A 24,565-nucleotide genomic window follows, 5' to 3' on the forward strand; every position below is an offset into this window, starting at 1 on the left:
TAACCAGTAACACAGTAAAGAGCTGAGTTTTAAACAAGAAAAACCCACAGCTGTGAGAAACAAAAGGAAAGTCAAAAAGCAGAGAGCAGGAGCTGAAGCTAGCCTGACTAGTCATAGGTCTTAGTGGTTGTAATAAGGGGACTTTCTAACACCCCTGCAGAGAGGTTATTTCAAGCCACAGGTCACATGTGCAAGAACCCTCCTAAAGTCAAAATTCAGGAAAAATCACCCTATCTGTGAAAGCAGGAAGACAAAAACTTAGCTCATTGGCCAGGAAGCCCAAGGATGCTTGACATTAATCTAGGCAAGGGGAGGGGGGAAGTCACCAGAGGGAAAGCAGAACCCACTTAGGCATGTACCATGCAGAGTGTGGGCCCAAATTCATACTACCTTCATGGCTGAGAATCCCTACACCATGCCCAAGACAAAAAAAATCCAAAAAGAAGAAGTAGTCCTGAACTAGCAGTGACAGAAGTGAAACCTCTTCTTTGCAGGGACGCTTCCACAACACAGAACTGCCTACCTCTTCCTAAAGATGCATGAGACTGCAAAAGAAAATGAGCCCCAGTAATGGACAGTCAGCAGGTAGACTTACTAAACAGAGAAATGTGGGACCTAAGAAAAAGAAATAATGGAATACTCTGAACAATACATTTTCTGGGAGAGAGAAACAAAGCATGTATTAAAATAAATAAGATGTTTCTACAGCATGTGCTCTAATGCTGATATATCATGAGTCAATGAATCAGATTCAGCTCAGGACATATAACACCAAGTGCTGAAGTATAGGACACGTAGGGAAAAATAATTATCTAGAATAGCACTTCTCTTAAAACAATTTTTTTATTATAGTTGATTTATAATGTCCTGTCAATAGCCCTTCTTTAATCAAGCATTTCACCTGCTATAAGTATAAAGCTGCCAAAAAAATTACAAATGCACGAATATCAAATCTTTAATACTAAAACCTGAAATGACACAGCCCTTTCTTTTACCATACATACTTTATTTCAAAAGAGGGCCACAGGTAAATTAAGGAGGGTAATTTTCCAAAGAAGTTTCTTGGCCCTTCTCTTTCATAAAAGAAAATGAGTTAATGAAATAAGTTTAAACTGCAAAAAAGAAATTTAGGAAATAAAGAATAATGTAAAAGTATCCAAATCAATTGACAGATGAGCTAATTTGGAAGACTGTGGATGTTTCAACCCTGGAAATCTTCAAGGGGAGGACAGAAAACTATCTGTCAAGATGGATGGATGAGTCTGACTATATAATCTTTGGCTATCACTTCTCCTTCCGCAGTCTATAAATTGCTGCAACTAAGCTCCTGTTACTTTCTTTATAAAACTGCACTTATCAGAAAGTAATAGTTTTATAAAACCACAGAAACATCTGCAAAATAAGATATCATCATTCATGAGAACTTTCACAATCATTCTGGACAAAAAGACTGAGACAAATTGTGAAAGAAACTCTATTTGACCTACCCAGCCACAAACTTTATAATTGTTTCCCAGCTAGCTTTTACTATAATAGGTTATGGGATAATATCAAAAAGCAGCAAGACTGTCATGTGGGTACTATTGTTTTTAGGCTGTGTTAAAGTTGAGTAAAATCTTGCATTGAGGGCAACATATGTAAAAGTGAGTTATGAACTGTAAACATATGTATTATATGTTCAAACTTCTTCCAGTGTAGAAGAGAAATGTAAATGGATGCTTTATTTTTTCCCCCACTATGGATAACAATAATCTTTATAGAGTTAATTTTTTTGTGAGATAGAGCTTAAATGATAAAAAAATTTTTTGTATTTTTTTTTTAAAGTATTGAAAAAACAAATATATTTCTTTTCCCAGCCATACTATTTGGAAAAACGTAATGAAGTTAAAACCCCTTTTGGAAAATAAACACAGCATAGAAATAAAAAAGGGAAGTGTATAAACCCATTGGTAACATCCTTCATTGATTCTAAACTTCTTTCCAATCAACTAAGATGACACATGAAAGTATTTTGGGGGGAGGGGTGGGAATGAGCATGTGGAGAAGAAAGGACAGTTCACTCTACTTTTCCCTGGGAAATAAAGGCGAAAACACAAGGAGACCCACAGTTTCAGGACTCACGTGGGCAGCAACAACCAATGCACAAGTTCAAACTGTCCATGCACTGTCTGGACTCTTGCCAAGGCCTGGAAGCAATTTGTGATAACCAATGAATATCTCAGTGGGCAATGAACCAAATGCAAAAGGTGCAATAATTCCCCTTTAGGAGGAGAATGGAGTTCACAAACAAAATTATTTTTCTCACGTGGTGCAAATAAATAGATATTAGTCTGGTACAATAAATTTGTCCAAGAAGGTGACTATAAAATATATACCTTTAGGGAACATTTTCTTTTCTAGTTGATTCAAAAAGGCATGTTAAATTTTAAGGATTCTCACAACATATAAAAATATCATTTTTTTTTCCATTTAACAGAAAATCTTAATTAGAAACACGGTGATATTTTATAAGTTATTTAATTCAACCACTTAGCAACAATGGCTATGAAGTAAGAAATTCTCTGCAACACACTGAACTTTTAGCACGATCAAGGAATACAAAACAACAGCCACTTTAACCTGTGTCATGAGACTTTCATATACTCCTTAGGAAGCAACTTGCTTTATACAACGTGATTTTATTATAATACAACTTTATTGCCAACTACATCTTTCATATTATAAAATGCTTAACAAAGTAAATAATACAATTACAGAGAAAGCAATAACAGTAGAAAAGAGAAATTAAGAGGTAGAGACAAGGGAGAACATATGTTTACTACTGAGATTTGAAGTGAGATGGGGAGTCGATGAGGCGGAGAGAAGCGGGATGGCAGGAGCTGCAGAGAAGCCGGCAGAGGAGCAGGGAGGAAGGAAAGGGGCCTTTCTTGAAGCCAACAAAAGGAGGCAAGTGGAAGAACTCAAAGCTAGGTTGACAGGGTGATGGAAGAACCTGGAAAGCAAGCTTAAAACTCCAAAGAGGATTCTCAACTTACATTAAAGTGAAAAGATGGGGGCAAAAATAAAAAGGCCAGGGAAAAAGGCATAGGCATACACTGAAGGCAAGTCATAACACAATACTTACTTGTGAAATAGCCCACAGAGATGTCAATGAAGTGACAGAAAGAAAATGAAGGTTTTGAAAAAAGAAGTAGGTTGGTTGACATAGAAGAGTAAATGGAGTCACTAAACAATGACTGTTTAAGCAGAATTAATGAAGAGAAACAATAAGATAGAGATTATAAGCCTTTACTAGATGATCAGTAAGTATCAGTATTTGTTGAATTGCTCTAGCACCTACCTTCTTTCAACTATAACCGTTTTTTATGACAACAGATCTAAATATTTTCTTCCCTGGAATTAAAAATATTTCAAGCATATTCCTCAATGGCCCATACACTCATAGAAAATACTTCAAGCATATTTAAAGGTTTCAGCCTTGCAGGATGTTACCAAAATGTCACAGAGTGCAAAATATGGTAACACGTCAAGAAAAAAGGCTGAACCTTAAATGTTACCCTTTCTGAATCCTGCTGAAACTGATTAAGAGATACTACTTTGAGGAAAGGACTTTTCTGGTTGAGTCTAAAAAATCAAAACATGGGGGAACAGAGGAAAATATCAATCAAGAAAAGAATGGAATGATATTTGAACTTGGTGCAGCCACTGACATTCAGAATCAGCCCTCTTCCCTGGCCTGCCCCCTGTAGGCTTCTAGGTCACCACCTGCTTTTCCATCTCTCGGCCCCAACATCCCCCCACCCCCGATTCTTTGCTAACTTCCCAGTCTCCTCCTGGGTCTTCTTCCTCCTCATTCTTGTAAAATATACAGAAGTCCCACTACAGAAAGGCTTTTTGATAACAAGATACGCAAGAACTTCCCAGGCTTCTAGATGTCCCTTCCACTTCCAAACTCCACCACCCTTCCTGTAGAGCCACCAGAACATCCACTATGACCTCAACTGCACCTGTGCTTTCCCACCTCAGCATTTTCAAGCAGGCTGGGTGGCTTTGGAATTATCTTGCTCTTCCTCTGCCTAGCACCCTCTTACTCACCTTGAAGGTTCAGACTGATTCATCACCTACCTTTTCTTTGCTCTTTCATTTTGTGTGCCATTTCTCACATGCCGAGATATTTTTTCTCTCCTAATAGACTACGAATTCTCCAAGTTCAAAGAATGTGTCTTAATTATAACTACATCCTTAGGGCTTAGCTCATGGCAATATATGCTCAATTAACGTGTATTCTTGTTTTTTTGGGGGAGTGGAGCTGGTACTTTTTTTGTTTGTTTTGAGACTACCAGTGGCAGAAGAGAATTAAATAAGTTTAAACACAGAAATAAAACCAGTGGCCCTTCAAGATAAGGCACATATAGACCAAAAAATGAAGTAAAAAAAATATTCCATATCTTGGGATATAGAAAAAAAGAGGGGGAAATGGAGTTCCCATTGTGGCTCAGTGGTAATGAACCCAACTAGCATCCATGAGGATGCAGGTTCGATCCCTGGCCTTGCTGAGTCGGTTGAGGATCTGGCATTTCCATGAGCTGTGGTGTAGGTCAAAGATGCAGCTCAGATCCTGCATTGCTGTGGTTGTGGCGTAGGCCAGCAGCTATAGCTCTGATTCGACCCCTGGCCAGAGAACTTCCATATGCCTCAGGTGCAGCCCTAAAAAAAGGAGAAAAAAGAAAGAAAAAGAATAAAAAGAGGGGAAAATGGATAATAAAAAATGGATACACAATAGGTAAGAATCAAATGTATGACCTTCCTTGAAGCCCTCAAATACGGAATAGTATATATATTGAAATTTTACTGTTCAAAGAGAATGTAAAAAAGCGGTAACTTCTGTTAGTACAAAAGCAACCTTGAATACATAAAAGAGACCTGACCTTGGCCACAAAGAAACTCTGATTGAAATTAAAGGAAGATTCATGGAAGAGATGATTGGAGAGGTAAAAGAAAGCTATTTTCTCAAATATGATGATTTTTTGAACACTCCAAATCTATGTTAAGACCACACGGTGATTAGAGAGAACTGGAAAAATTGTGGATGAAAAAGAAGTTCTTTGAAAAAAGGAATACTTTCAGAGCAAAGGAGACAGGCCAAGACAGGCAATAATCTAAGAGTAAGGGTAAAAAGACAGGTTAATACTGTTCTGGTATTAGATGCTGGGGAGGAGCAAAGGCCATGTCTTAGCAAAAGCACCCCTTTTCCTTCATCATGATTATTTACAACATAGTAAATTGAAAAAAAGTAACAGTGTCAGTAAGGAGACTATTGGGTATGGAATACTGTGAATTTATGTGCCTCTCTCCTCCTCTAAGTAAATTCTTCTCCAGTTAAGACTTTTTACTATGATTATAGTTTTTAATGAACAAGGTCCCAATATCAAATAAACAGGTAGCATTCTTCACTATACCAAGAGGATGAACAGGGAGGACAGAGCCTCCTATCCAGCTTCAAGCCTTTTTGAAAATCCAGGCAAATAAAGCAGGAGAAGGCAGGGGAATTAATCAGGAAGCAACACCTAAAGACCAGGGGAAAATCTTGAAACCAAAGAAGTAAATAGTACCTCTCTCTTCTGAGAATCAAAGTAGGTCTCAAGAATACAAAAAGTATGCAACACAGCGAGTTGTTCAGCATGTCTACTGAGTTAATGAGTACCTTAGTTGGTGAGGACTAAGCAAGAAGTGCCTAACTAGTCAAACTAGGAATGAACTTGTCAGAAAACAAAGGATGAGGTTTAGAATCAATTTAAACTAGGAACCGACAATGGTTGGTTCCACAGGATGTTTTATTTCCCCTTTCTTTCCTATATTTTAACAAACTTATGCAATGTTTCATAATCTTTAGTAGTAAGAGAAAAGAATTAAGGAATCAATGGTTAAAAAAAATAGCAGAACTGCAGTACAAATGAATGGTCATTTTCTGATACAATAGATCTGGAAAACCTCTCCCCCCACCAAGATAATATCTCACAGGTGACAAAGAAAGAACATGTTTCTAATTACACAGGTATGATAGATACTAGAAAGTACCTTATTTACAAATGCCACTGTACTATATTATCTCTATTTTACATTTTTCTTTATTGTCTAATGATGAGTAAAGCATCTGAATGAGAACTATAAATGAGAATAATCCTAAACCTTAGCAGACACACAATGTATATTAAACTAAAACCTAGAGTATTAAAAATTAAGAATATCTGATTGAGGATAATTATAATGGATTCACTGGAGGGAAAAAAAAAACTCTCTTTAGCTGTTAAAATCATGAAGTAAAAGTGAATTTATTTTAGCCAAATACTAGCTACATTTGTACTTTACAGTAAAGAGCATTTTACCCAATAAAAATATATTGAATTTAGCGAGTTCCTAACAAAAATCCAAGTACAAGATCATAGGTATGTCACTGCTAGCCATTTAAGCTAAAAGAACAATTAATTTAAAAGGTGTAATACTATTAAATTAACTTTGGGGTATAACTTTCATTCCAAAACACATACTCCCATTTTAAGTATACAGTTCAATGAGTTCTGACAAAGACACATGTCAATGCAACCACCACCAGGACCAAGATACAGAATATTTTTATTCCTCCGATCACCCATCCACTTCTTGTGCCAAGGGAAAAAAACTGGTCTGCTTGCTGTCACTATGAATCAGATTGTCTTTCATTCTAGAGTTACATATAAGTGAAATATATGCATGTACTTTTGTGTATAATTTATTTTGCTCAGTATAACTGAGATTTATCCCTGTTGTTGTTATCAGTAGTTTGTTCCTTTAGTGCTGAATCACCTCTTTTATACATATTCATTCACCTGTTGTTAGACATTTGGGTTGTTTCTAGGGCCAAAATGTCTGTAACATGTTATATTCCCACCAGCAATCTATGAGAGTTCTAGTTGCTCCACATCTTGGCCAATGGTTAATACTGTCAGTCTTTAGCCATTCCAGAGGGTAGGTGGTAATATCCTATAGTTTTAATTTGTATTTTTCAAGTGACTAGTAATGATGTGGAGCATCTTTTCATGCCCTTATCTGTCATTTGTATATTCTCTAGGGAAATATCCATTTTGTCCATTTTTAATGTAGTTTTTGTTTTCTTATTATTTATTGAGTTGTAAGAGCTCTTTATACATCCTAGATAAAATCTCTTATCATATATATGTTTTGCAAATATTGTCTCCCAGTCTGTGCATGCCTTTTCATCTATTTGATAATATCTTTTAAAGAAAGCTTTCAATTTTTAACTCCAATTTATCATTTTTTTTTCTTTTACGACGTATTTCTGTGTGTACTAGCAAACATTTAAGAGCACTTTCAAAAGAATAAACCCTAAGACAGATAGTATTTAATATCTTAAAACTAAATGGGAATAGTTAAATACAGATTAATCAAATTTTGAGATGATATCAAATTGGATGTTACAAAACGGCAGTCACTTTGGGAAAGTTTGATAAATTCTTATAGAATTTAACATACCCTTATGAAACCATCCAGCAATCCTACTCCTAGGTATTTACCCAAGTGTACCATATGCAAACAAAAATCTGTACACAAATGTTTATAGCAGATTTATTCATAATTATTCCAATCTGGAAATATCCAAAATGTCCTTCAACAGGCAAATGGATAAATAGTGGTATACCTGTCCAATGAGATACTACTCAGTAATAACAAGGAATGAATCACTGATTCAGGCAGTAGCAGAGATGACTCTTTAAATGCATTTTGTTAAGTGAAAGAAAACACGCACAAAGTCTACATATTGTTTAATTTCATATATGTGATATTCTGGAAAAGGAAAAATTAGGGAAGGAAAACAGATCAGTGGTTACCAGGGAGTTAGGGGAGAAGACAAGTTTTCTCCAAAGACTACAAAGGGGCCACACAAAGGAATTCTTAGGGCAACGGAACTGTTCTGTACGCTTCTGTTCTCAGTCTTTTCTTTGGACCAAGACAGTTAAGTTGGAGATGTGATAGCCCAGTATTGGCTTGTTTATGGGCATCCTTGCTTATAAATCTGTTCTTGACCAGCACACCCTGAAAAGATATCTACTAGTTGGTATGTCCTGCCTATTCATTGTGCCCAGGGCAAACCCTGAACTCAGAGCCCCAGCCACTCAGTTGGTCTCCAGAAAAGAGAACTTCATGACTTCAGAGAGATTCCTGACTGGAACAAATGAGTTACTACAGATCTACATTTATACATATGAGTAAAATTAACCACTTTACAGATAGAGAAACAACTTGAGCAACTAGAGCAAATGGTCACCAACAAAAGTTAATGCAAAAAATAAGAGTTTTAAAATAATAACCATTATTTTAGTGTGAATTAATAGCCCATAAAAACAATACAGGCTAATTTTAAAGAAAAAAGAATTTAAGTTCTTAGAAATTAAAATCATGGTGGTCAAAATAAATTGAAATTTTAAATGGAAAAATTAATAAGTAACCTGGAACACATGCAAAAAATCTAATATCTATATAAAATGAATTTGAGAAGGGACTGAAGTTGATGAAAATGCTAGAAGATTCTGTAATATTTTAGAAATATTAAAGAACTGAATCGAACTCTTATTCACACAGAAAAAAAAGCACCAACGAAACGAAAACTATTTCTGAACACGCAAGTATACTTCCCATAACTCTTCTTAAACATTACTCAAGAAAGTATCCCAATCAAAAAGTTTTTTTAACCAATGCAAAATAAATGAATAAAGACAAATTTTCAAATGGGAGGAAGGAAGGCTAGAAGGAAAAATACAAGTCTAGCTAGATGATGTTTGATATTTATAAGAGAGGCAAGTAAACAAAATGATGTAGAAAAGTGGGAAGAAAGACATGGGTAATAAAGACCCATCCAGTACACACAAATCTGATAGAAATGGGAATAGTAATATCAGACAACACAGACTACAAGGCAGGAATCATTAAACAGGGCAGAAAAAAAAACTTACTTAGACTTTATAAGATTAAAATCCACTGAGAACAAATATAGTAATCTACAAGTATGAATCTAACCAAATTCACAGTCACAGTAAGAAATTAACATATTTTGCTTACTGATTTGTCAGTTTTGAGAAAATAATAAATCAGGATATAGTATGATAAATATATCAAGCCAAAAAACAGAGAAAGGAAAGCTTATCAAAATGTTTAGGGAAAATGTCTGTGCATTTAGAAAAGCAAATTTGGAATACAGTTGATCCCTGAACAATGCAGGGGTTAAGAGAACTGACCCTCTGCGCAGCTGAACAGCCATGTATAACTTATCATTGGCCCTGCACATACATGGTTCCTCCTTATCTGCAGTTCCACACCTGCAGATTCAACCAACAATGGATTGTGTAGTACTGAGCATTTACTATTGAAAAAAAAAATCCACATACATGTGGACTCGTGCAGTTCAAACTCATGTTATTCAAGGGTCATCTGTATTATCAAAGCAACCATTAAAAAAAATCTAAACATATAGCACAAAATATCCAATAAGAGAATACCCATACAAAGAGTATTTTAACAATCTTGGGGTGGAAACTCAGAAGGCCATAAAGAAGAGAATACAGAACTGACAACATAAATGTTAAAGAATTCTATGTGGTAAAAACTCCCAGACGCATTTAAAGAATAAACTATGAAAAATACTAGCAAATGGTATAACAAGTCACTGATAGTCACTACATGTAAAGAGCTATTATAAATCAATAAGAAAAAGAGGAACACTGAAAACTAAGCAAAAAATATCAACAGGCAAGTAATAAGACATTTACAGATATTCAACTTGATCAATAAGCAAAGAAATGCAAAATCAAAACAGTAATAAAATAGTACTTTTCACCCATAAAATTACTAACATGTAAAAAATGATATTTTAGCAGTGATTGTCTTGGGACAATTCTTCATAGGTCTCTCACATTTCTGCACATCTTATAAGCAGGGGCACTGACATTCTCTGTTCTAGACTATCTTTTCAAGGGTATTTAAGCTTCGAACACTGTCAGCAGATAAAGAGAGGTCTCCCTCTAGAGTAGAGGGCAGGTTTTTTTACTAATAAAGACAATGTCCCTCGCTCTATGACAAAGGTTAGGCAGGTTTTCTTGCAGCCTATTATGAAAGAGTCAGGTTCCCTAAGGTCAGGGTACATCTCCTGTAATGCAATCAACTGCATGTGTTAGAAAAATCTGGCTACAATACCCTGTGGAAATTAGGGTTCAAGGAAGTGGCACAAGAAAATGATGACTCTCTGGCTACTGTTATTGTTATGCTCTGTCTCGAACTCAGGATCTCATGTCTTCCACCAGCATTCATGAGACTCTAACTTTCAAGGAGGATAAAATTCAGCCTTAACAGTTTCTGGCAATGATACAATAGGAGGCAGCAGTCTCACAAATTGTATAAATTTACTCTTATGACCTTTTGAAGAGAAATGTGGAACAATCTTCCATAATTTTAAATTTATATAGCCTTTGACCCAGCAATTCCACATCTAAACATTCATACTAAGGCCCTAAATAAATGTACAAATATATATACACACACAAAAGCCATCCCCAAGGCTTTGTTTCTAATAGAAATAAATCTGGAATAGCCTAAATATCAATAGGGGATAAGCTAAATAAATTTTGGGTTATCCCTACAATGAAATATCAAAAAGACTTTTAGATATAACGTCATATGCATTGACACAGAAAGATGTTCATCAATTATTAGTAACTGGAAGTTGCTGAAAATTATATAGTCTCCTGCCATTTATGAAACACATGTAAACTTGTATACATGTATTTTTAATGTCTGGAAAGAGAGAGAACAAATGCTTAAATAGTGATGATCTCTGGGGAATGGAGTTACTGAATAGGTGGCATTCAACACTTTTCTCCTTTGGCTATTTCTGTATTATTTGATTTTTTTTAAGAATGTATATTTATTATGACCTAATAAATTGCTAAGTATCTACTCTAGCAACACTTGAAAATGAATTATATTTAAGATGTTCATCTGGGATAGTAAAATACAAATGGACATAGGACAGCCACAAGGATCATTTATTTCTATAGGCCTTTATCCCTTAGAACTACTGAAACCAGGTACAGAATGACCTGAGTCATAGCCAATGAGGCATACACACTCCACTTAGTAGTACACAATGCAAAGTCAAAAGACATACAGATTTGAATTGAGCTGCTCTTCTAGGTTCTCTGAGGAGCGAATCTAACCTGGAAAATTCTGTTAGCAAGAGAAGGGGTTTATTTAATAATGGCTAATGATTCAACTGACAATGAGAAGGGCAAGCTAAAAATAATCTCAAGAAGAGGTAGAAACTTTAAAGATGGGGTGGTGTAGGAAGGAAAAGGGTAAAAAAAAAAAAAAAAAAGGAAGTCAACTTACCCCCACTAAATGTATTTTATTCCAAAAATATTTAGTGATGTCTACAATATGCCAGGCACCGTTTGAAACACTAGACATTAAAACACATTATAAAGCTAGAGTTGTAAGAGCAGCATGGTATCAGCACAGGAAGCCAGAGATCACCAAACATTAATTCAGAAAAAGTTCCAAGAATATACAAGAAATAGTCTCAGGTAAATGTAGTACTTGCCATCAGTAGGGAAAAAGAGAATTCAACAAAAGATGATAGAGACGTTGGCAAAAAACTATGAGAGGAAAAAAAAAAACCAGCCTTACTGCCTTTTTACACTAAAATATAATGAGGTAGGCTGAAGATTTAAATATGAAGAATAAGACCATTAAAAGCACTAGAGGAAAACAGAGGTGGGTATTTATATACAATTCATGTGGCAAAAGGTCTTTCTTAAGAGGATACGAGTTAGATCCCTGAAGTTAAAACCAATTATGGTGATCGCAGCAAAATTTAAAAGGATGAGGCAATGAGACTAATAACCCCTAGAGAAAGAAGGGGCAGTTTTTGTTAACTGACCATATTTAGAAGTAAAAGGTAAATAGTAACGTTTTAAGATTCCACTGTACAGAGGACTATAAATGCATTACTGGATCGTGGCGTTAGTAAAAAAGTATTAACCGTCTTACTTTAAGCTGATCTTTCTGATTTTCGACTCCAAAAAAAGACGGGATGAGCATGAAAATGTAAGGCTCAGAAAAGCCGAAATTTGGGACAGTAGTTTAAAAACAGAGAGAATGAGAAAAAAAGAAAGAGAACTTAGTATCTAATAAAGGACTATAGATGCGTTGATACATTAGGAAAATCTCCCCTCTACTCAACGAACAGGTACAATAAGTAATATAGGACAGCAGAAGCATGAAGTGAACTCTAAGTGGGGGAAAAAATGTAAGTATAAGTCTGAACTTAAGTGCACGCCATGCAGCAGTAAAGGCAACTTGGGTCCTCCCACAGACCACAGCAAGCGCGATCCCCGCACCTGGTGTGAGTCCTCGAGGGTATAAAGTCAGACACATATCTGCCAACGCAACTACCTGACCCCAGGTTTATATCATCTTTACTTCCTAATTTGTATATTTTAATTAGTGATTGCATCCGAAGCTTTGGGGCAATGAGCATTTGGGAAAACATCAAGGAAATCCAAAACCACTCCCATAGCAAACTTGTTGACAAGGAGGCCAAGCCGATGTTCACCATCTCAGTACATTCTAAGAATACCCCTAAACACAGAAACAGGGCTGCTGCCAGGTATCTCGTGGCAGTCCTGAAGAAAGGCAGGGGCCTAGTTAAGCAAAAACCAACGGGTGCCAGAAAGAAATCTATGCAGCACGCACAGGTGCAACAAGCACCCAGGCGGGCAGGTGGCCAACTCGGGGCTGGGGCTGCAGGGTCAGCACTACCCGCCAACCCCGCGGTGTAAACAACCCTGCGCCGCGCGCGGGGCGACGCCTCACGCGAAACAGAAAAACTGGGGCAAAGAAGCCGTGCCCGATGCAACTAAGCTGTTTGCTGGATCCCAGCAAGCCCCCAAGCGCAGCGCGGGAAGCGGGGCACGGAAGGCCGGGGCGGGGACCTCTGACGAGCGCCCAAGCTCCCCGAAACGAAGCTTTCCGCCCGGGCCCGGCCCAGCCCCAGCGTCGAAAGAGGAAGACGGAGACCCGCAGGAGGAAGAAGTAAAAGGGCCGTACCCTGCAGGGTCCGGGAGAGGCGCGCGCCGTGGGCTTCAACAGCTACCGGGCGGCGCGGGGAGGCCGGGGCGCCGGGGGGCGGCTCCCAGGCTCCCGCGCAGCGGCGCGACGGCTGCGAGCCCGGCCCAGCGCGACCCGGAAGGAAGATGCGCTGGCCGCGGGGAGGGGCGGGGCCGAGGACAGGGCGGGGCCACGGCGGCGTCTGGACCGCCCTCTCCGGCGCCCAGGGGCGGGGTTTCCTACTATTGCCTTCTGGGCCGGAGTCCTTTGCTGAACGTTACCAGTTACTTCTCAGCGTTCGCAGTTCGCAAATCTACTGCGGAAATAATCTCTTCCTCTCATCTGCCCGCCATCTGTAGTGTAGTCCTGCTAGAGCTTCTTCAGTCCAGAGTTGCTGGGTCGGGGATTCACAGGGATTACGAGTGTTAAAATTCTCAGAGGAAAAGTGGAAGAAAAGTTATAGGCGCTCTAAAGGCATTATTCACGAAGTTTGCAAACCTCTTCCGCCTCAGATACAGGTCTTTCCCGCAGGCTCATCTTCCTTCCAACATTCTGAAACCCAAGATCATTATCTCGATTGAAGAGGATGCTCTCAAAGTCTCCCTTAATCATTTTTTGTTTTCAGTAAATACAATGTTACCTCCTTTTTTTTTAGTTTGCATATTTATCTCGTTACAAGATTTCCATTAAGATGGAAAACATTTAATAATAAAGAAACGTTGAACTACACATTACTTGCTATCTAGGCAAAATTATAAGGATATTTATTTATAAAGTATATGCATGAACTCAGCTAATATATGATGTGCAATATAAATTGTATACGAAAATGAAAAAGTTTTAAAGGAATTGAAGCTTAATCCCTATTCCACCCTCAACTCACCTTGAGTGTGGCCACCACTTGATAATTTGCTTCCAAAGAATATGGAAAGGAGAGAAAGGCAGCTTTGCTGTGGAGAAACCTAAGAAACACTACCTTGGCCAGATGGAGGTTAAAACCTGTTAGTGATAAGCCAAGTTTATACCACGTGCCTTGATAGTGTGTCATGGGAGGGGCACTTCATCTCTGCACTATTCATTCTCAAAACCCCTAAACCCAGTCTAACCTTTAGAAAACATCAGAAAACCCAGGTGCCCTATTTTTAAAAAGCCTGAACAAACTGCTAATTTAATGAAAGAGAAAAAAAAAAAAAAGGAAAAACTGAGAAATTGTCACAGATGAGAGCTCCCTCCCTTAGAAGACAGGACCACTACATATAACATGGTATTTTGAATGGGATCCTGAAACTTGAAAAATATATTAGTGGGGAAACTAGGGATACTGGAATAAAGAGTGGAATTTAGTTAATAGTGATGTACCAGTGTTTGTTTCTTAGTTGTAACTAGTATTGTAACATAAAATGTTAACAATAAAGGGAACAATAAAGGGAAAATGGCTGAGTGGTATAAGGGACCTCTCTGGACCATGTTGTAACTTCTCTGTGAATTTTAATCTATTCTAAAATAAAGAGGGGATTACAAATAATTAATTGTACATAAACGAAACTGACCCTTTTATGGTTACCAGTGAGATTTATCGGGTTGATGTCCATAGAGCACTCAGACTCAGTCTTACTAAAACAATTTCTCATTTCTAATATAATTTCTAAGTAACCTTTTCATTGACGTATAAAATGTATTCAGAAAAATATATGTAATATATGTGCAGAGTTTGATGAAAAGTGAACACACCCATGTATTCACCATTCAGATAAAAAAAAGTAATTACTAGCACTCAGAAGCCTCTCACTTGCTCTCATAAACCTCTACCTTTTATTCCTCCTCAAAGGTCACCATTATCCCGACTTCTAATACCAGAGATTAATTTGACTTATGTAGATGGATTCATACAGTATACATTCTTTTAAATCTGGCTTTATTCTCTCAACATTAGGTTTAGAAGATTTATTCATGTTATTGAGTGGAGTGGTAATTTCTTGAGTTTCTGTTGTACAGGTATACCCTAATTTATTTACTATTCTGCTCCTGATTGGCATTAAAACTGTTTTTAGTTTTGATTGTTACAAGTGATGCTACTATGAACACCCTTATTCATATCTTTTGATGCCTATCTTTTGTACACCTTTCTACATGTTTATTTTGGTGGGTTTTTTTTTTGATATGTAAGAGATGGTGCTTTTTTTGATATGTAAGCATTGGTGCTGCTGTTTTGTTTAGTGTTTTTGTTTAGTTTTGTTTTTAAAGGTACTTGAAGATCTACTTGGAAAGCATGTAAGTTTATAATTAAGGAAAGGAGAAGACTAGGGCAAAGTTCCATTTCTATGACTAGATGGAATTTGGACCATCATTGTTCAATCAATCTCCTTCCAATCTTCTCATCTTAAGGGCCTTGTCATTGCCATACTTTGCTTGCTGGGCGGAAGAGCCAAGTGAGGCCAAGGAAAAGGGTGTTATCAGTTGGTGATGGCGCTGATTTAATGGGTGAACCAATGCCTCCTTATCAAATGGAATGTTGTTTGGAGCTGAACAGCATCCCACGCCCTAACAGCGCTATTACAAATAAAGTCCCAACAAAGCTTAATTGTGCATAAAGTCACCAGCTCAGCAGGCTGGTTGTGATCCATTCTGTGTTAGCTTCAAAAGTCACAATGTTCTTCTCAGACAGGGAGGCAGGCAAAGAAGCAACAGGTTCAGAATTCTCCTTTGTTTCTAACTCTTGAAACACTTGCCATTATGCCCTCCACTATTCTCAAGTGATTTTTCTTCATCTTAAAAAGAAATGTCTACTATTTATAAACCTCCCAGGCAAAGAGTAAGCCTGACTATAAGATACTATACCAGAGAGGCAGAGATATCATTCACCATGCTGCCAGGAGGACCAAAAATGTCTTCACAATGAGCTCTCTTGGGCTTTCTGTCACTGGTTCCCCAGTATGTTCTTCTGTCAAGACCTCTCAGAAAATGCAGTTCCATACATTTCTTATATACTCAGCCAAAATAATTTACCCCTCTGAGAAATCTTAAGTTAACTAGTTTGTTGGAAAGTGGCATTCAATCAGTAATATTAGCCCAAGGTTTTTAGTACACCAGTGGCTAAAGAGCACAAATAACTGGCAGTAGAAGTAGTCTTTTAGTGTACTTTTTTTTTTTGGCTGCACCTGTGGCATGTGGAAGTTCCACCCAGAGACTGAACCTGTGCCAGCAGCATCCAAGCCACGGCAGTGACAATACCAGATCCTTAACCTACTGAGCCACCAGGGAACTTCTAGTGTACCGTCTAAAAACCTCTTACAATCTAGACAAAATTTCACTTTCATATTAACCTATCACAAAATTAGTCTAGACATAGTCACGGCCATTGAGAAGAAAATAAATATTTTAAGCAAGTGCAAATCCCTTTTTTTACAGATGAGGAAACTGAGGCTTAGACAGGTTAAATGACTTCCCCAAATCAGTGTCAGAACTCGCCATAAAACCTAGTGCTCTGACTTTAAATCTAGAGTTTTTTTTTTAATGATACCACTTTTCCGTTTTATGATTTAACAAATCTTAACTAATCATGCTTCCATATTATCATAATCTTGAATGAACTGAATACAATAGAAAGAAAATTGAACTTGGGAGGAGCTTTGCTAAGTAACTCTGTGATCTTGGATAAACTACAACTTCTCTGAGCTTGTTCTCATGTCTACGAAACATGCCTAACTCACAGGCACTGGAGGGATTTAAAAGAAATCGTACACGTGAAAGCACTTTGTGAGCTATAAAGTAGTATGCAAATATATGAATATTATTAATATTTGTTAAAACATGTTGAGGATCAGAAATTGAGTCCTTCCAGCACAAAATGTCAGAACAAAACCTTCAATTTCATCCTAGTCTAATCCTTCCCATTGTTAACAGAGGAAAGCAAAGCCTAGAAAAAGTGAGTAATTTACCCAAAAACCTATGGTAAGTTGATGGCAAAGCCAAGACTTGAATATAGGTCTTGTAACTTATGACTTCTAATTACATGAATACTAATTACAAACCAGTAAGATGGTCTAAAATAACTAGGTAAAACTTTAAACAATTTACCCAGGCCTAGCAGGGATATCTTGAAATACATATATATTTTTTCTTTTTCTTTTCTTTTCTTTCTTTCTTTCTTTCTTTCTTGCTTGCTTGCTTGCTGCTTTCCTTCCTTCCTTCCTTCCTTCCTACCTTCCTTCCTTCCTTCCTTCCTTCCTTCCTTCCTTCCTTCCTCTCTCTCTCTCTCCCTCTCTCTCTCTCTCTCTCTCTTTCTTTCTTTCTTTCTTTCTTTGTAAGGGCCCAACATGAAGCATATGGAAGTTCCCCGGCTTGGGGTCAAATCAGAGCTATAGCTGTTTTTGTTGTTTTGTTTTTTTCATTTTAGGGCTGCACCTGCAGCATATGGAAGCAACGCAGGATCCAAGCCACATCTGTAACTTATACCACAGCCTGCAGCAACACTGAGTGAGGCCAGGGATTGAACCCGCATCCTCACAGACACTATGTTGAGTTCTTAACCTGCTGAGCCACAATAGGAGCTCTGGGGTGTTTTTATTTTAAAATTTTTATTTATTTGTTTATTTACTTTTTAGGGCTGCACCTGTGGCATATGGAAGTTCCCAGACTAGGGGTTGAATTGGAGCTATAGCTGTTGTCCTACGCCACAACCACAAAAACTCAGGGTCCGAGCCACATCTATGACCTACACCACAGCTCATGGCAATGCCAGATCCTTAACCCATTGAGCAAGGCCAGAGATTGAACCTGCATCCTCATGGATCCTAGCCAGGTTCGTTTCCACTGAGCCACTACAGGAACTCCTTGAAATATTTTTAAAAATATTTGAAGTATGTATTTTCAAAATAACTTCTCTAACTTATCCTGTTTGTGCTGTTTTGTACTATTCTTTCTTCTGCAGCTGGTATCATTTACTTAAAAATTTAGCATTAATAAAAGATGTCAGTGGTCGAGCAGAATACAGAGAAACACTACCTGGAGACAGTGGACAGAATAGATCTCTTCCAGAGACATCTTCATGCCTGTGATTCCATGATGAGTGGAATACACAGCTGTGAAAATGAAGCCTGTGGGCCGGACCTCCAGGAAGCCCAATGGAGGCTACAATCCTTCTCCTTCCTACTTTTTCCTTTTTATATGGAGATGCTTTTGAAAGAGGTCCTCTGTATCTGCGTTAAACGGATCCCTGTGGTCTCTTCACAGAGTGGCGTGGTAGTTGATAGAAAAAAAGCCAAGATTCTCTGTCCACACAAGTAAAGCAAAAGCAATATGTGACTCTCTGAGGGTTTCAATAGTAATGTTGCATATAATTCAGAGTCTTTAATTCCTCACAATTATTTTGTCCTCAGTGGAAGATTTGAGGGAGTGGGATTATCCAGATGAACACTCGGTATTCATTCATTTATTTGTGCCCTGACACAAGTGTGGTTATTTCTCCCCATTGTAACATCATCTGTGTATTTATTCTAAAAAGTATAAAAATATGATTTTTCCACATTACCCACATCTGTTGTAACATAAAGAAGTGTATTCTATTTTTGTTATTGAACCAAAAATATTGTGAGTTCCCTTGTGGTACAGAGGGTTAAGGTACAGTGGGTTAAGCATTGTTACTGAAGCACCTCTGGTCACTGCTATGGTGTGGGTCTGATCCCTGGCCTGGGAACTTCCACATGCTGCCAGCACAGCTAAAAAAAAGGGAGGGGGGATATTTTCCTCATCTAGTTAATGTGAATAATATAATGTATTTAGTAAATACAAGTGACTCAAGAATAATTTGTTAACCATAATTTAAAATGAAATCTTCATGATAATTGGTGAACTTTAATAATAAAGCTTTGTCCCAACCCAGTAGTACCCTTTGATGGTGCATTTCCTTCATCCAGCAGTATCTCTCGTGGATAGTGTGTGAAAGGTCAAAGGTCATCTGGCAAGATGCTCCCTAAAAGTGCATCTTTAAATGCACAGGATGTGATACTATAACTGTTGAGGATTTCTTGGTTAGAATTCCCCGTGCCTTATTGGGAAAAAAATCTTCTATGTCAAAGAAATATACAAAAAAATTTTTAAAGTACTTTCTTTTTTTCTTCTCTCTTCTGGTTATAAACTGGTAGAAGGTCTCCAAGTTTTGAGGAGAAATAGACTTCCCTCTTTGGTGCATTTCTCAAAGTGTTACCAAGGAAAAAATTCCCTATTACTCAGTCTCCTTTTGCTATTTTTTTCCTTGCTTATCATTTCAGTCTTTTACGCTGAGAGATCTGATTGCTTTAGAGTAGGGGGTCTTTCCTCCTAATCAAATGACTCACAAAGCAAGTCACTAAAAGAAGAGGGTGAGAAGCCAAGCTGGGCTGCTGGCAGCATTTCTCTTTCCGCCCGCCTCTTGGCCTCCTGCCCCCTGAGATTGCCTGCAACTGCCAGGACAGCACAAGCATCTTGGAGATGGGCCAGACAAGATTTAACAATGGTCAGCTGGGATCGATCTGTTACGGACCCAGCACTTTATTTACTATTTCCTAAGTAGACTGCTATTCATATCGTGTTGAACTATTTTATAGGATGTGAGGTCTTGATCTCATTTCATATTTGTATGTCCTATTTCCCTAATAATGAATATTTTTCCATAGCCGTTGGCGGGGCTAGAAAGCAAGCTTAATGCAATCACTCAAAAGTACCTCTTTAGGGAAACAACACAAGTATTTGAAATTCAGAAGAAGGGTTTTTGAGCTACTTTCTGTGAAGGTCATATTTTGAGGATGGGAGAGGCCATTTTTTGGTAAGGACAATAACAGTATTTATTCTCCCACTAATAAGAATTTATGTTCATTTAGACTGAGACTTGGACCTCACATACAAATTGTGTTTGTTGCCCTATTCTATTCCAATTTTGTCTGTGCTTAGTGAGAATCTAAGCAGGCATTCTTTTACAGGGAATGCCTAACAAATACCATTTGTACTAAAAATAGCAAAAGCCGTATATGCCAGTACTTCTCAAACTTTAATGTGCATATGAACCTCCTAGGATAGAGATTCCGATTTTGGGTGGAGCCTGAGTTCTGAATGTCTAACAAGCTCCCAGGTGATATGGATGCTGCTGAGCCCTGAACTACACTTTGAATTTAGAAAGTTTTAGGCCATTTCACTTGACAAATATTGTATTGAACTCTAAAGACGTAGCATGACCAAGTACCAATATTGCAGAGCAATATCTCAACTTTAACTGGAGTCTTGAACAGGGCAGTAAATGAATACAACCTTGTTAAATGTGTGTGACTCCTTTAGATGGTTTTAAATTTCCTGGGGAATAGAGGGAGGTAATCTATATTCTATTTTCATTTTACTGAAAAGGCAGGTGCAAGAGAAAATCTATGCAACTATAGCACAAGTGGGCATCTTTTTCTTTGTTTGTTTATTTATTTATTGCTTTTTAGGTCCTCACCCACAGCACATGGAAGTTCCCAGGCTAGGAGTCAAATAAAAGCTGCACCTGCCAGCCTACACCCCAGCCATGGCAATGCCAGATCTTAACCCACTGAGTGAGGCCAGAGATCGAACCCATATCCTCATGGATAGTAGTCAGGTTCGTTACCTCTGAGCATGTCTCTGAGGACTATAGCTGGCCCATCTTGCAAGGTACTTGAGGAAAGCAGCAGTCAGTCTTAAAGGGTCTTGGAGATAGGATTCTGGCATGTGCCAAGAATTACATGAGCAGGATGAGTTTAGCTTTCTATGTGTCAAAGTTCCCAACTACTAATGCCAATCTTGAGCTGCTATCCTGCTCTGGCCTGCTTTTGTTTTCACCAAGTGCAAGTGCAGCACAGAAATGAGGGCATGAGAAAAATATCAGATTTGTTATTCACAGCAAGAGCTCCTAGCCCAGACAGCTCCAAAGTAAATCTGAGCAAGGTCTTGCTGTGACTTTGGGACCAAAGACTTAATGTTCTCATACCATTAGTGGACTCTGGCACTTTATCAAACCTGTGATATTGACTAACTACCAGTAATTGCTGATTTATGGGCAAAATTTTCTCTGCCTTGTTTTCTTCAGGATTCTAATATACCTTCATCTTCTGGAAATGTGTTGAAGCAGTCAGTTCACGTTCTCTGTGAGCTTTGCTATTGATATATCTAAACAGAGGACATCTTGCTCCTTTACCTATTGCTATTGAGGTGACCTTGTTGTGCTTTACCTGCCTTAAGTTATCCCTTTAGAAAAACAACCACATTTTCATGCATTCAGGGAGGGCAGTTAACAGACTAGAGCATTTGGGAAATAAAGTTTATTGTTCTATAATTTTCAAAAGCTCTTTACTTAGGATAAGATAATGATATGACTAGAAAGATTTCTAAAGAGCATCTATAGGTGACAAATGGGTTTCACCTCCAGTGCTAGAGGACAGAGTCATATGAGAGTGGATGTGCCTTTTATTTTCCAATCCAGATCTAGTACCAACCCTAACTTCTTTTTTTTTTATAATTTTTTAATTTTCCCACTGTACAGCAAGGGGGTTAGGTTATCCTTACATGTATACATTACAATTACATTTTCCCCCCACCCTTTGTTCTGTTGCAACATGAGTATCTAGACAAAGTTCTCAATGCTATTCAGCAGGATCTCCTTGTAAATCTATTCTAAGTTGTGTCTGATAAGCCCAAGCTCCCGATCCCTCCCACTCCCTCCCCCTCCCATCAGGCAGCCACAAGTCTCTTCTCCAAGTCCATGATTTTCTTTTCTGAGGAGATCCAACCCTAACTTCTAATCTAAGCTCTTCTCCTCTCTGTCTCTTTCATTATTTGGCACTCTCTGTCTAGATGCAAGTACCAACCAGGCCTCAAAATTACCTCTATGGGAAGACTGGGGACATACCAAGAGACTAGGACTACTCTGCCCTCTTCACCTCCCCTTCAAACTTCTACCCCTTATTCCATGTTTGACCAGCACCTGGGGCTCCCCAGAACCGCATCCATGGCAACCTTTGCCCTCTGGCATTTTTAAAGGGGTCCACATTATGACTAGGTGCTTTGAACCTGATTCCATGCTCACAAATGATCATGTAACAGCAACCCTTCAACCATACTACATAATGTTTCTGACCAAGCCACAGCTCACAATAGTTGGGTACTTAGATGTATCTTTGGTGTCCATTTATATCCTTTTCCAGATTCAAGGCCTCAAAACTGCTGTCAGGTGCCTCCTTCTCTTTTCACACTTCCTCATTTATTATGTATCACTGGAAGGGAGACAGAGGTTGGTGACAGTGACATTTAAGATCTTATAATATTTTGAAAGCATCTGAGTATAGAAATATATTTTGTCTTGTTTATTTCTGGATACAGGAGAGTGTTAATTGCAGCCAAGAGGCCTAGAGCTGATTTAGATCTCTCTCTAATAACGTGACCTTGGCTAAGTTACTTCACCTTTTTGATATTTTGTCAAGTGCAGATAATGGCATCTGCTCTTAAATGTGGTTAATCAAAGATATGCAAAAGAAATTTGCTCTCACCACAGGAAAGGTTCTAGTCTATATAAACACAAGGAATTATTAAGATACTGATATTTTCAGACTGAGTTAAGTGTGATTGAATTTTACACCATTAAATGTGCATGTTCAGTGATTTCCTTATTGGTGGGCTGATTCTTGGTATGGTAATGAAGACCTATGTATAGTTTTCTTGATTAACTCATGGCTCAGGACTTGTTACTTCAAGCACCAAACAAGATTCAGTTTTTTGAGGCATTGCATCCAATATCTCAATTATTCATCTTAGGAATTAGTATAAAATTAGCACAGATCCCTGTTCATATGGAAATAGATGGGTTATGTTAATTGAAATGCTGTAGCTGGAAAAAAATCTTGCATAATGAAAGGATTGATATTAATACCTTTGAATGGAAGATGTATATTATATCATTAATAAGGAACAATTCATTCATGTGTACTTGTTCAAAATGATTATTTTATGTAATTTACCTTGCTTCTAAAGTAGAATCTATTCAATATATCTAGCAAATATTTTGAAATAGAAATACTCCAATACACTTTTTAACTTAAAGTAAAAGCTAGGTTAAAACATTGAAAATTTTTTCTTGCTCCTTCTCGTCATATTTTCTATCACTTTCCATGTTCAGATTTTCACACTCAGCTGCTGTAAGGATGTATTAATTCTTAATCAGAACAAAATAATTAGGGGTGAACTTCCATCAACCATCCAGATTAAACACTTGGTGTTTGTGGTAAGCTGCCATCACTAAAATTCTTTGGTTCTCTCAGATAAGTGCTATGGAGTCTTTTCTGAAATTAAACGCAAAGTTCAGCCCCAGTAATGGGAACAATAATTTATAGAAATGCTGAAGGATATGAGACAGTAATTTACATTGCATATAAATAAATACATGTTTATACTTATGTATATACCTGTACATACACATTCACACCAGACTTCTAATCAGTTTTAAATTCATGAAGCTTATTATATGATAAAAACACATCATATAAATCTCATTATAATAATACAACCTTAGTATAATATTTCACCATTCCTTGTCATTTAGAAATTTAACTCAGAAATTTAACTTAACATACTTGTTTTGAGGACCTCTTATGTGAAAGGCATCCTGCTAAATATAGAGGAAATAAATACTAACAAAGACCTCACTGTTGGGAGTTCCCATCGTGGCTCAGTGGTTACTGAATCCGATTAGGAACCATGAGGTTGCGGGTTCGGTCCCTGGCCCTGCTCAGTGGGTTAAGGATCCGGCGTTGCTGTGAGCTGTGGTGTGGGTCACTGACGTGGCTTGGATCTGGCATTGCTGTGGCTCTGGCGTAGGCCGGTGGCTACAGCTCCAATTAGACCCCTAGCCTGGGAACCTCCATATGCCACGGGAGCGGCCGAGAAAAGGTAAAAAGACAGAAAAAAAAGAAAAAGGAAAAAACCCACAAAACCTCACTGTCTAGCCAGGGACATAATCCACGTGTGCAAATATCTTAATCACAAGAAGAGGATTTAAAAGCATTACTAATAACATTCTGTGGGAGCATGAAGTTGGATAAGATGCCACCAAGCATGGTTACTTAAAAGAGCTGGCAGGTTTAACTGGGCTAAAAAGATAGGTACCATTCCAGGAATTTCCAGGCAGAGGCAAGGACATGAAGAAAAGCCTGCAGGGGAAAAAGAGGCAGGAAGAATTTGGGGATGATGGTGATGGGGGAGAGTTGCAAAGAGTAGTACTGATACCTCCACTTTTTCTCTATACACAGCATATTGTGATCATTTTACCTCCTTTTCATCAATGCTGTGAAAATATTGTTTTTGAACACAGATAGATATGTGAAGAAATTCTAAAGCAGAAGCGATCTTCTAGGGAGCACATACATGGTAATTT

At 37.9% G+C, this 24,565-nt stretch overlaps 1 protein-coding gene across 5 annotated transcripts in view; it reads right to left on the minus strand.

The window, feature by feature from the left end:
- Positions 1-14,057, minus strand: part of FBXL4 (F-box and leucine rich repeat protein 4) — a 64,324-nt gene extending 50,267 nt beyond the window's left edge. For 2 of the 5 annotated variants that reach the window (XM_005659323.3, XM_013992717.2), the window contains exon 1: positions 13,156-13,308. The gene's annotated coding sequence lies outside the window, so the exon portion shown is untranslated. Of the gene's footprint in view, positions 1-13,155; positions 13,319-14,038 lie in introns of those variants that run through there. The other 3 variants (XM_013992716.2, XM_013992715.2, XM_005659322.3) reach the window with 3 other exon arrangements.

The sequence above is a fragment of the Sus scrofa genome, chromosome 1 (genome assembly GCF_000003025.6).
Source record: "Sus scrofa isolate TJ Tabasco breed Duroc chromosome 1, Sscrofa11.1, whole genome shotgun sequence".
Taxonomy (NCBI): domain Eukaryota; kingdom Metazoa; phylum Chordata; class Mammalia; order Artiodactyla; family Suidae; genus Sus; species Sus scrofa.